This window comes from Heterocephalus glaber, unplaced genomic scaffold, assembly GCF_053883595.1.
Source record: "Heterocephalus glaber isolate CG9 unplaced genomic scaffold, H.glaber_assembly_v1.0 deba00001673, whole genome shotgun sequence".
NCBI lineage: Eukaryota > Metazoa > Chordata > Mammalia > Rodentia > Bathyergidae > Heterocephalus > Heterocephalus glaber.
The window spans coordinates 3,636,317-3,649,013 of record NW_028258410.1 but is presented as its reverse complement, the minus strand read 5'-3'; the positions used below and the strand labels follow the sequence as shown (position 1 = coordinate 3,649,013).

Genomic DNA, 12,697 nt, shown 5'->3' with positions numbered 1-12,697 from the left:
CAATTGGAGATTGGATAAAGAAAATTTGGTTTCTTAATAAAATGGCATACTACCAAGCTGTAAAAAATGAGAAATTAGGGGCATTTATTGCTAAATGGATGCACATTGAAGTGATACTCTTAAGTGAAATAAATAGGACACACATGTGTAAATACCAAATAGTTTCTCTAGTGTGAGAAACTGAAAGTGTAAATAAATAAGGACTAAAAGGTATTATAGATAATGTGAAATAGGAAGAAATGGGGCAAAGGGGAAAGGGAAGTGGGAGGGGTAGTGGAAAGGAAAGAAGGGAATGGAATTACTATGAGAAAATGTAAAAAGGAAACAAAGTCTTTGTAAATGGGTAGGAATGGAGTGGTTAAAGGAGGGTAGGGGAAGAGGAAAAAATAAGAACTAAGAGAGTATGTAAAGGTGCAAATTTCCAACGATGAATGCCATTATATTGTATACCTAAAATGTACCAATATAAGGATATACAGTTAAAAAATGCAACAATGTATTTAAGATGCAGTAGTTACATGCTTCCTTTACAACTGAATGTTTCTGAATTTAATATCAGTATTTTTGGGCTGATTATTACTATTTCTCTTTTTTGCCTGTACTCACCTTGACAGGCAGGTTGGAGGCTCTGGTATGGTCAATAACACCTTGGTGACCGGTTTCCTTCTCTTGGGGTTTTCTGAGGACCTGGAGCTGCACACCCTCTGTGGTATGCTGTTTCTGCTGATGTACCTGGTGGCGCTGATGAATAACCTTCTCATAGTCACTGTCCTTACCCTGACCCACAGTTCCAAGCCCCCATGTTCTTCTTCCTGAGGAACTTGTCCTTGCTGGACATCTCCCTCATGTCTGTACCAGTCCCAAAGTTCATAGTGAACAATCTAACTCACAACAATTCCATTTCCACTCTAGGCTGTGCCTTATATCTCCTTTTAATGACATCCTTCTCAGCAGGTGAGACATTTATCCTCACAGCCATGTCCGATGACCACTATGTGGCAGTCTACTGTCTCCTGAACTATGAGGCCATCATGAATCATGATGCCTGTATGCTGATGGCAGGAGTTTCCTGGGCCATGGCAGGGCTCTTTGGAGACATGTACACTGTTGTCACTTTTTCTGGGCACTTCTGTGGCTCCAGTGTGATTTCAGTTTTTCTGCAATGTTCCCTCCTTACTCAAGATTTCCTGCTCTGACACACTCCTGTCAGTCTATCCCAGCATGGGAATCGGGCTATGTCTTGGCCTGTCCTGTTGTGTCTGCATTGTATTCTCTTATGTTCACATTCTCTCTCTTGTATGGAGGATTCCACCCAGGAAAAGGCAGTGCAAAGCTTTCTCCACATGCCTCCCACATCTCGTTGTCTTCACTGTTTTTATGCTAACTGCATTCATGGTTTACCTGAGGCCATCTTTAGATGCACACACAGTTATTGACAGGCTGCCTTCTGTGATCTAGGCTGTGCTGCCTCCAATCCTGAATCCTGTCATCTACATCCTGAGGAGCAGTGACATGAAATTGGGTCTCAGGAGGTTGCTGCCAGCCCTGCCTGCTCAATGGGTGCCCTTCATCTAACACTCCCTGTCTGTGCAGGCCTCAGGACCTCAGCGTGGTATGGAGTCATCTCAGCTCTCCCTTTGTGGAGGCCTGGGATGCACATATCCACCTCTGGCTTTCAGATGCAAACACCCAAGAGCCACCTGAGGTGAGAAGCTGCACCCTACAAGGCCAACATATAGCTCATGGTGTTACCTGGCACTCTCCTATGACAAAGTATCTCTCCCTTGGTGCCTTAACTTTCTGAAAAGACTGGCTGTTTTTTTGTGATCAGATTTCATTTTGTATCACTTATTAACTCATTTCTGTGTTTCATTTATTGAAAACAAATGCAAATATTGAGGGCCATGGATGTAGCTTTGTGGTGCTGCACCTGCCTGGCAAGCATAAGTTCCTGAGTTTGATTGCCAGTACTGAAAAGAAAGGGAGTCACCCCTAAACAACAACAACAAAAAAACAAAGACAGCATAGTGGGTCCCATACATGGAAAACATCCAATCCAACAACATGAAACTTAGATGGGGCATACTTTTCTACAAAAACAGAAATCATATCAAGGTTTGCAACTTACATGCATACAACTTTATCTGTCACCTATACCCAAATAACGCTGGAGAAGATCAGATGTAGACTACTCAGAGATGAAATATTGAAAAGTTGAGGTAGCTCAGGCAACAGAGGAGGGTGAGCCACATCCAGACCTTAACCTGTATGTGAGCTCTGGATGACATGTGGTCCATGGGGCCAAAGAAAACTTGCTTTCTCAAGGAACAATAAGCATGCAGACCCAGGGAGCCTCATGCATCTGTTGTTCCAGTGCTGGACTGGGGCTAAAGGGGCAGCAGTGCTTTGATATTGAGGCTTTCCTAGATATGGCTTCTATATGAAACAGCTGAAGTATTTGCTATTCAGTGTAGGGGACAGGGGAAGGGGACGTTACCAGAACCTCTGCAGTTAGTCCTGGTCTCCTGCGAGCCATGGCAGCACACGGCAAATTACAGGAAAGGTAGAAAAATGAGACCGAGAAGAAGCTGAGCTTTGGGTCTGATCAGTGCTGCTCTGGGCAGCAAAGACAAAAGCCCCCAGCTTACCACACCTTTTATTCAGTACATTGGGAGAAACAAATATAACAGATGACTTGCAGAGAGTTCAATAGTTCACATTGGGATAAACAAGGTGTAACAGAAGGCTTGCAGAGAGTTCAGTACATCTCTGGCAAACAAGATGTTAATCAGTCCAAGAACAATGAGGAACTGAGCAGATGTTTGTTCTCCCAGGATGTTTCTTGTCCTGGAGAATCACAGCATCACTGGATCACTGAAGTCTCAGTTGTGACCGGAGGCCAAACTGGAGTTATTCTGTAGCTGGGCTGTAGGCAAGAGAACTAGGCTAACCAAATGATTTATCCCTAGAATTATGTAGCATTGCTCCCAACATATCTCCCTTTCTTTTTGTTTTATGTGAAGGAGTTTTATTGAAAAGCAAGCACACCCAACAATGGCTTGTCCCTATGTAGTGTGAGGATTTATAGTTTGACTGGCTTAGCTGTCTATAATAAGCATAATTTTTCTTAATTGGGGCTGTAAAAGGATTAAAAAATCTAACAATTTGTTTTTAAACATTGGGTTTAAAAACTTAAAACTTTTGTTGAACTCAAATAACTATTGTCTTTAGTTATACTTTTCTACTGGGTGTTTAAGACCAAGTTACGGTGAGACCTATATTAAATAAAATCAACCTCTTGTTATCTAACAAGGTCAATTAAGGCTCCACAGGCACTGTGTTGGAACCATGAATAGAGCCTCTTAGCTCCCCTGTCAGTGTCACCCATCAGGGTATGTCACGGCCTTGCTTGACCATGTTGCTTCCTGCGAAAGCATGGGAGATTTTTTTCCTCCAGGTGACATTCCTTTGGCACACTTTTTGTTGGATCTTTACTGTTTTGGTGTTCAGCAACCTCCCTGCTCAGGAGGTTGGATGACTCACCAAAAATGCAGGATCTCAGAGATGGTTCCCTCATGTGCTGGATCTTTTTGTTATTGTTGTTGACCTTGGAGGGCCAGGGTCAAAATATTGGCTGCCTTCTTAGCCCAAATACTTCTTCAGTTTTGGTCTCTAAACTTTGGTTGTTGAACACCCAGAAGAGAAGATCAATAACATTAGCATTGTAAGAGGAGTAGTGAACTCAATTTTTATAATTTTACCTGGATATAAGCATTTTGGAATAAAAATATAGTTAAACTGTTATTATTGCCAATGATAGTTGCTGTTGTGGTTGGATCCCTGAGTAGCTATCTTTTTATAGGACGTCATCTAAGGAAAATATATCAGCCTACAAGTGTGCCTATTTTCATAGGTGGCTGGAGCATAAGAGAAGGGCAAATACCTGAATCAAAAGGTTATTACCATAAACAATGTTAGAAGGTCCATACAATTAGAGGGCATGAATACATTTTGTACACCAGAAAAGGAGCAGTAATAAATATCACAGTTACATAAAACCTTATGTTCTTCACTGTAGTTTGGTACCAAAACCGTCTTTCTAATAACACTCTTTTTTATGATACAGAAATTAAGTTTTTGAAGATGACCAATGTGGACATATTACAATAACATATTCAGAACGTAACCAAGGTAAACATTTTACAATCACATTTTTAGTGCTTAAACATCAATGATAATCAATGTAATCAATTTATAACATATTTAGAATTTAAACTTCAGTGATAACCAATGTAATCAATTTATAACATATTTAGAATTTAAACTTCAATGATAACCAATGTAATCAATTTATAATAACACATTGAGACAGTATTTGTTGTGGTGTGTCTCCCATAAGATTATAAAAATTACTAGGGGGGTCCCTTTAGTGAAATAAGACCAGAATAATTATTTTCTGGGTGGCCACTTCTTTATTCACCAAAGGGAGTACCCACAGTCTCTATTTTGACAAACAAAGAATAAGAATATATATATCTTCCTATTTTACAACTGCTTATTGCAATTTGATTATTGCATGTAGTTGACAATATACATTACTTTTGTAAAATAAATCTCGGTGGCACTTTGATCAGTTAGCAATCTGGGAAGGAAGGCATGCCTTTAAATTAGTAACATTTATCTGTAAGTGAATTTAACAATAGGTGAATATCTTTTTTAAAAAAAAGTTTTTTGAAAAGGTGAAAAGGAAAAGAGAAAAAAAATTGAGCTCAACTGTACAAACAGACAAACAACAGACAACAGACAAACATATAAGACAATTTACAAAATTAGAGTGCACTCAAATATATTTAGCCAAATTGAATCGTAATATCCTTTTTATGATTATTAGATTTATAATTGTATGACTGGTCAAAAACTTTGGAATAGTCAATTAACAGAGATCTCGAGATTAGAATCAGAAGGAATGAAAGTGCTTTTATACCTGTAAATATAAAAGGAGCATTTTGAAGTTGTCCCCCACCTTCATAAATTTTTTACCATAAATGTATAATTATCATTCCTCTGGGGGCATCATCTCAGTCCTGGACCCTGCCATGGATTTGTTGGTTGTCGCTGGTGAGGTGGGTCCCTGAGGTGCAGCTGGCTCATCGCTTTCAGCCAGGGTGCTATCACTGATTCTGTGAGATGTTGGCAGTTCCACCAGCGTGACCCACAGTCTCACATTCCAGGAGGACAGCCACAAGATGTTTTCATTATCTGGTAGGGCACAGGCGAAACCTCTCCCCCACGTTATTAAGGCAGGAGAAATTTTTTGACATATGGCCTTTTGTAATCTTAAAAACAAGTTTAATAATTTAGGTTCTAAGGTAGAGTAGACCATAGCTCCTTAGTCTTTGAGTCAACCAAACTGTGTAAGAGGAATCATTTAAAATATTAAGAGGTTGGGGAGGGAAGTTTTCAATCACAAATATAATGGCTAGCAACTCTGACCTCAGTGGACTAAGGCCCAAGTGGGGAGCGGTCAGGGGAGAGACAATTGCCCCTTTGCCAGGCCTCACAGAGAGCGGTACCTACATGTTCCCATGATATTAAGTTAAGCTGTCCCTTCCTGGGGAAAAGATGGGACATACATTTGCATGTCTTTTAACAAATCTTCACAGCACCCTTATGTACTGGGTACATAGCTTGCTTTAACAGCGACTTAAGTAATTTGGCAAAGTTATGCTGTTCTGTTGACAGAGACTGACCCATAGTTATAACTCAGCAAAGATAGAAAATTACCCCCAGCTGGACACACTTACCACCGGTGTCCCTCGTCCTAGTCCGGAAATCGTCCTGGGAGATCCATGTGCTGTCTCTCTTACTCCAAGTTTGTCTCACAGGCGAGTTCACCCCTGGATCCGATTCATATCCACGTTGGGTGCCAAATGTAGGGGACAGGGGAAGGGGACGTTACCAGAACCTCTGCAGTTAGTCCTGGTCTCCTGCGAGCCACGGCAGCACACGGCGAATTACAGGAAAGGTAGAAAAATGAGACCGAGAAGAAGCTGAGCTTTGGGTCTAATCAGTGCTGCTCTGGGCAGCAAAGACTAAAGCCCCCAGCTTATCACACCTTTTATTCAGTACATCTGGAGAAACAAATGTAACAGATGACTTGCAGAAAGTTCAGTACATCTCTGGCAAACAAGATGTTAGTCAGTCCAAGAACAATGAGGAACTGAGCAGATGTTTCTTCTCCCAGGATGTTTCTTGTCCTGGAGAATCACAGCATCACTGGATCACTGAAGTCTCAGTTGTGACCGGAGGCCAAACTGGAGTTATTCTGTAGCTGGGCTGTAGGCAAGAGAACTAGGCTAACCAAATGATTTATCCCTAGAATTATGTAGCATTGCTCCCAACAATTCAGTTCTGTTTTTGAATCACTAAGATATAGATACCGATCTTCAGAGTCAGAAAAATAAAATGCTTTCCATTATGAGTAAATTCATCTCTACACACTACTTAATGAGAAAAATTTAGCTCACATGGGAGCATCATCTGCTACTCTCCAGGTAAGTCCCAATAGCAGTCATAGTTTCATTTGTCTGCACATTACACTCTGATTCTCATTCTTCATTACAGCCCAAATTTGAGAGTATTAACATGACTGCATTTTTTCATCCAGAGGAAAAGGACAACCCAACAGCTTCCTAACTACAATATTTTGAGTGTCAGTTGATTTGTGTCCTAATTTTCATTGAAAGAATCAAAAGCATTTTAAAAGATGAAGCAGAAAGGAATGGCAAGGATCTCAGTGTTGATCACCCTTTTGTGTCCTCAGGCCTGAGTTGTCCCCCCTCTAATCACTTTATCACTTATTCTAGCCTGAGTGGAAGGATGAGTGGAGAGAGCACAGGGCAGACAGCAGGGTCTTCTCACAGGACCACTCAGTACACTTCTCCAGGTTGGTCAGATTCAGCACCTGAGGTTCTGTAAACATCACATGTGTCTGTTAAGGTAAAACACTTAAAACATGTACTTGTCTTTATGGTGCCTGACTTTAGTCTTAGCTCTGAATGATCCCAAATACTTTCAAAACATATGTGGGCTAGACATCTAGTGTTTCAGGAAATGGGTATGAAATATATAACATATACAAAATACCCAGCAAGGAAAATAAGTATTTCACCATAACAAGAACAGATGAGAAAACATATAAAGACAACTAAAATAGATAATTCACAGGTATAGATTCTAATGTAAGAACATAGAAAAAATAAATTAAATAACTTTCAGCTGATACTTTCTCATTCATGTTTTTGTCAATAAAATCCTTGACTGTGAACTGAGAATATCTGTTGAACATCCTTCATGGAGCACCATCGATCTCCCTGTTGTGTAGACCAGAGATGATAGTGTTCATGAATGGGGGCACCATGGTGTGGGACATGGGAGTTAGCAGATTTTTAAGGGATGGTTTCATTGCAATGGGACCTAAGTAGGTTATCTCCCCCAAATAACCAACAGCAGGAAAATGGTCAACTGCATGGTACAGGTGGATATGGCTTTGTTTTGGGGATTCCACATAATGCATATTAAGCACATTTTAAAATATATTAAGTATGACATAATCATAAAGGAAAAGCATGATAACACAAGACAAATGCTTATAGCAATGATTACAAATTCTGAAAAGTGGACTTCTGAAGATAAAATCCTCAGAATTTGAGGTACATTACAGAAATATTGCTGAATCACATTGGTCTTGGTGAAGTGATGCCTGAACAGAGCTCCTGTGTGGATAGCAGAGTAGAGCAGACCAGAGGCCCAGGAGCCAATTTTGGCCTGGGAGCACAGACTCAGGGTGATGATGAGCCTATAGTGCAGAAGGTAGCAAATGGCCATGTAGCAGTCATAGGACATGACCACTAGGAAGGCAAATTCCACAGCTGCAAAAAGAACATAGAGGAAAATTTGTGCAACATGCTCTGTCAGGGAGATTGACATACTGCCAGTCATGGAATTCACTGTGACTTTGGGAACAATAACTGAGATGTTGCCAAAGTATAGGAGGGCCACATTGCTTACAAAGAAGTACATGGAAGGTTCCAGATGTGTGTCTGTCATGATGACTGTGAAAGTCACAACATTCCCTATTAATGCTCCCAGATAAATCACTAAGAATAGCACATCTTGAAGAACCCGGAGCTCCCAGGAGTGTGTGACATCCATGAGGAGGAATTCTGCGAAGATGGTGAGGTTGTCTATGTCTGCCCATCTGCCATGGTCTCTGCAGAGTCAGAAGTTAAAGTGAGCTGATGGTGCTAGGAGCAGATTATGGAGCACCCATTAAAACTACACCATGGTTTCTAATCAGGAAATCCGGATAGAATAAGTCTATAAAATAAAGGACCCTGAAATGCAGTAAATGCACAGATTTCTCTTTTCTTTCCCAAACTGCTGATAGATATCCTGTTAGTTTCTACACATATACTCCGAGAGGGACACCAAGCCAGTCACCCCACACCATTTCCCCGCTTCAGGTGCTTTCAAGAGGTGTGTGTGAGCACTTTCTTTCCCTCTTTGCACCATCATGTATGAAATTTGATTCAGGTCATAGAAATTTTCCTTTCCTCTTGGACATGTGTAGACTGCTCTCATTTGTGCTTTTTGTCACTTTTTTTTGTACTGTGTTGATACAGAGCTGAAGTCTTACTTTACTTTTTAAAAAATTCTTTTATGGGTACATTTTAGGTATATAATACAATTACATTTATCATTGGGTGCTTGTAGCTGTACCTAATGTATTCTGGTTCTTATTTTTCCCCATTACCTATGCACCCTTCACCCCTCTACCCTTCCCTATTTACATAATTTTGTTTCCATTTTTTTGTTTTCTCATAATGTTTCCTTTCCCCTTCCCCTCGCACCACCCCTACACCTTTGGACTTTTTCCTATTTCAAATTATCAATTATTCATTTAAATTATTTTAATCCTTATTTACACTTTCAGTTTCTCACACTAGAGAAACTACTCAGTATTTACACGTTTTAACTTAAAAGAAATCAACAAACAAGAAAACTTCTTGGAGTATGCCTCTGAAATGCAATCTTCTGCTATGCATGGAGTCTAATATATAATTAGGTGCCAATTTTCTCTCCTCACCTTCCCTCTACTTGCTTTCAAAGCTTTTTTTTTGTATTGAATTCTTTTATTGGTACATTGTAGGTATACAACACAGTTACATTTCTCATTGGGAATTGTACCTTTACATAATGCATCTTGGTTCTTATTTTTTCCCCATTCCTAACCCTCCCTTCATTCCCTCCACCTTTATCTATTTACAAAGTCTTTATTTCCATTTTTTCCATTTCTCATCATTTTTCCTTTCCATTCTTTCCTTTCCAACTCCCCTCCCACTATCCCTACCCCTTTGGACATTTTCTTCCTATTATACATTATAGATTATTCATTCTAATCATTGGTATATTTTAGGTATACAACATAAGGACATTCATCATTGTAAATTTGCAACTTTACATAGTCTCTCTTGTTTCTTATTTTTCACCCTTGCCCAGTCCTCCTTTCAACCTCTCCAGTCTTCCCTCTATACAAAGATTTTGTACCTATTTTTCAATTTTCTCATATTAATCCCATTCCCTTCTATCCTTTCCCCCAGCCCTCCCACTTCTTTCCCCTTTGCCCTGTTTTCTTCCTATTTCACATTACCTATTATACATTTAGTCCTTATTTACACTTTCAGTTTCTCACACCAGAGAAACTTTTAGATATTCACACATGTGTGACCTATTTATTTCACTTAAGAGTATCGCCTCAATGTGCATCCACTTAGCTATACATGTCTATAATTTCTCATTTTTTATTGCTGAATAGTACTCCATTTTGTAAAAAAACCCCACATTTTCTTTATCCAGTCTCCAGTTTGTGGGCATATGGACTGTTTCCAAGTTTTAGCTATTACAAACTGTGCTGCTATGAACATGGGCTCACATATATCACTGTGGTATGATTCTTTTAATTCTTTGGGGAAGATCCCCAGCAGTGAAATAGCAGGGTCAAATGGGAATTCCAGTCCTAGTTCTTTGAGGTATTTCCATACTGATTTCCACAGTGCTTGTACCAGTCTACACTCCCACCAGCAGTGGAGCAGTGTTCCACTTTCCCCGCAGCCCAGCCAGCAATTGTCATTGGTTGATTTCATGATAGCAGCCATTCTTTCTGGAGTGAAGTGGAATCTCAGGGTTGTTTTCATTTGCGTCTCTCAAATGACCAGTGATGTTGAACATTTTTGCATGTATTTATTTGCTATTTCTACTTCTTTGTATGAAAAATGTCTGTTCATTTCAGCTGCCCATTTTTCAATTGGGTCTTTAGATTTAGGAGATCTGATCTTTTTAAATTATTTATAGATTCGAGATAGTAGACCTTTGTCTGAGGAAGACCAAGTGAAGATTTTTTACCTCCATTGTGGGTTGTCTCTTCACACTGCTGGTGGTTTCTCTTGCTGTGCAGAAGCCTTTTAATAAGAAGAGATCCCATTTGTTGATTATTTGTGCTAGTTCACATGAAACTAAGGTTTTGTTCATAAAATCTTTTCCTACACCGATGTCTTCAAGGCTTCTACCTAACCTCTGTTCCAACTGATTCAGAGTTTCTATTTTAATATTTAGATCTTTAATCCATTTTGATTTTAGTTTAGTGCATGGTGAGAGATATAGGTCTAGTTTTAATATTTGCCAAGTTGCAGTCCAATTTTTCCAGCACCATTTATTAAAGAGGCTATCTTTCCTCCAGTAAGGGAGTTTGGCTCCTTTGTTGAAGATGAGATGTCTGAGTGTGTCTGGAGTTGTTTCTGCATCTTCTAATGTGTTCCTCTGATCCTCAAGTCTATTTCTTTGCCAGTAGCATGTTGTTTTTATCACAGTAGCTTTGTAATAGAGTTGCAGGTTGGGGATTGTGATACCCCCTGCCATGTCTCTGTTACCTAAAATTGCTTTTGCTATTCTGGGTCTCTTCTTCTTCCAAATGAATTTTTGGATTGCTTTCTCGAGGTTTATGAAGGATGCTGCTGGGATCTCAATTGGAATTCCATTAAATCTATATAGCAGTTTTGAAAGTATGGCCATTTTCACTATATTAATTCTTCCTACCCAGGAGCAGGGGATGTCTGTCCATTTTCTGATATCATCTTCAATCTCTTTTTTCAGAGTGCCATAGTTTTCAGAGAAGAGGTCTTTGATTTCTTTCATTAAGATGATTCCTAGGTATTTCAGTTTTTTGGATGCTATTGTGAAAGGAATTATTTGCCCTATTTCTCTCTCAGTGAGTCTGTCATTGGTGTAGAGGAAAGCTATTGATTTTTTTGTGTTGATCTTTTAACCCGCTACTTGACTGAATTTGGTTTTTAAGTCTAGAAGACTTTTGGTGGAGTTCTTGGGGTCTTCTATATAGAGTATCATGTCATCTGCAAATAATGACAACTTGACTTCTTCATTACCTATCTTTATTCCTTTTATTTCTTTCTCTTGTCTAATTGCTGTGGCTAATGTTTCCAGAACTATAGTGAACAAGAGTGGTGATAGTGGACATCCTTGTCTTGTTCCTGATTTTAGTGTGAAGGATTTCAGTTTTTGACCATTTAGTATGATATTGGCTGTTGGTTTTTCATAGATGGCTTCTATCAGTTTGAGATAGAGACCATCTATTCCAATTTTTGTAGGGTTTTTATTATAAATGCATGTGGGATTTTGACAAATGCTTTTTCTGCATCTATGGAGATAATCATATGGTTTTTGTCATTGGCTCTATTGATACAGTGTATTTCATTGATTGATTTGCATATATTGAACCATCCCTGCTTCCCTGGGATGAATCCCACTTGATCCGGGTGTATGATCTTCTTGATGATCTTCTGCATTCTGCTTGCCAGTATCTTATTAAGGATTTTTGCATCTATGTTCATTAGTGAGATTGGCCTATAGTTCTCTTTTTCAGTTGGGTCTTTCTCTGCTTTTGGGATCAAGGTGATGCTTGCTTCCAGGAATGAATTTGGGAGTATCGCTTCCCTTTGAATTTCACTGAAGAGTTTAAACAGTAGCAGTAGCAGTTCCTCTCTAAATGTTTTGTAGAATTCAGCAGTGAAGCCATCAGGGCCTGGGCCTTTCTTAGTTGATAAGTTTTTAATTACATTTTGAATTTCCTCTGTTGATATTGGGTTGTCCAGAATTTGTAGGTCTTCTTCATTCAACTTTGGTAATTCATATGTATCTAGGAATCTGTCCATTTCTTCTGTGTTGTCCATCTTATTGGCGTATAGGTTCTCGAAGTAGGGATTGATGATCCTCTATATTTCTCCTGGGTCTGTTGTAATTTCAAACCTTTCTTTCCTAAATGCATGAATTTGGGCCTTTTCTTTCCTTTTTCTGGCAAGGTTGGCTAAAGGTTTGTCAATTTTGTTGATTCTTTCAAAGAACCAACCCTTAGCTTCATTGATTTTTTTGTATCATTGTCTTAGTCTCCATTGCATTGAGTTTTCCTCTTATCTTTATAATTTCCTCCTTTGTATGAACTCTGGTTTTGTCCTGCTGTTCTTTTTATAGAAGTTTGAGGTTCAGCATCAGGTTGTTTAATTGGGCTCATTCTCTTCTCGTAATATGTGTATTCATTGCTATAAATTTCCCTCGTAAGACTGCT

General features: G+C 39.3%; 1 pseudogene; it reads left to right on the top strand.

Moving 5' to 3' along the window:
* The first annotated feature begins 633 nt into the window (after nucleotides 1-633).
* On the top strand, nucleotides 634-1,709 carry LOC106009080 (olfactory receptor 14A2-like; annotated as a pseudogene).
* The last annotated feature ends 10,988 nt before the right edge of the window (nucleotides 1,710-12,697 follow it).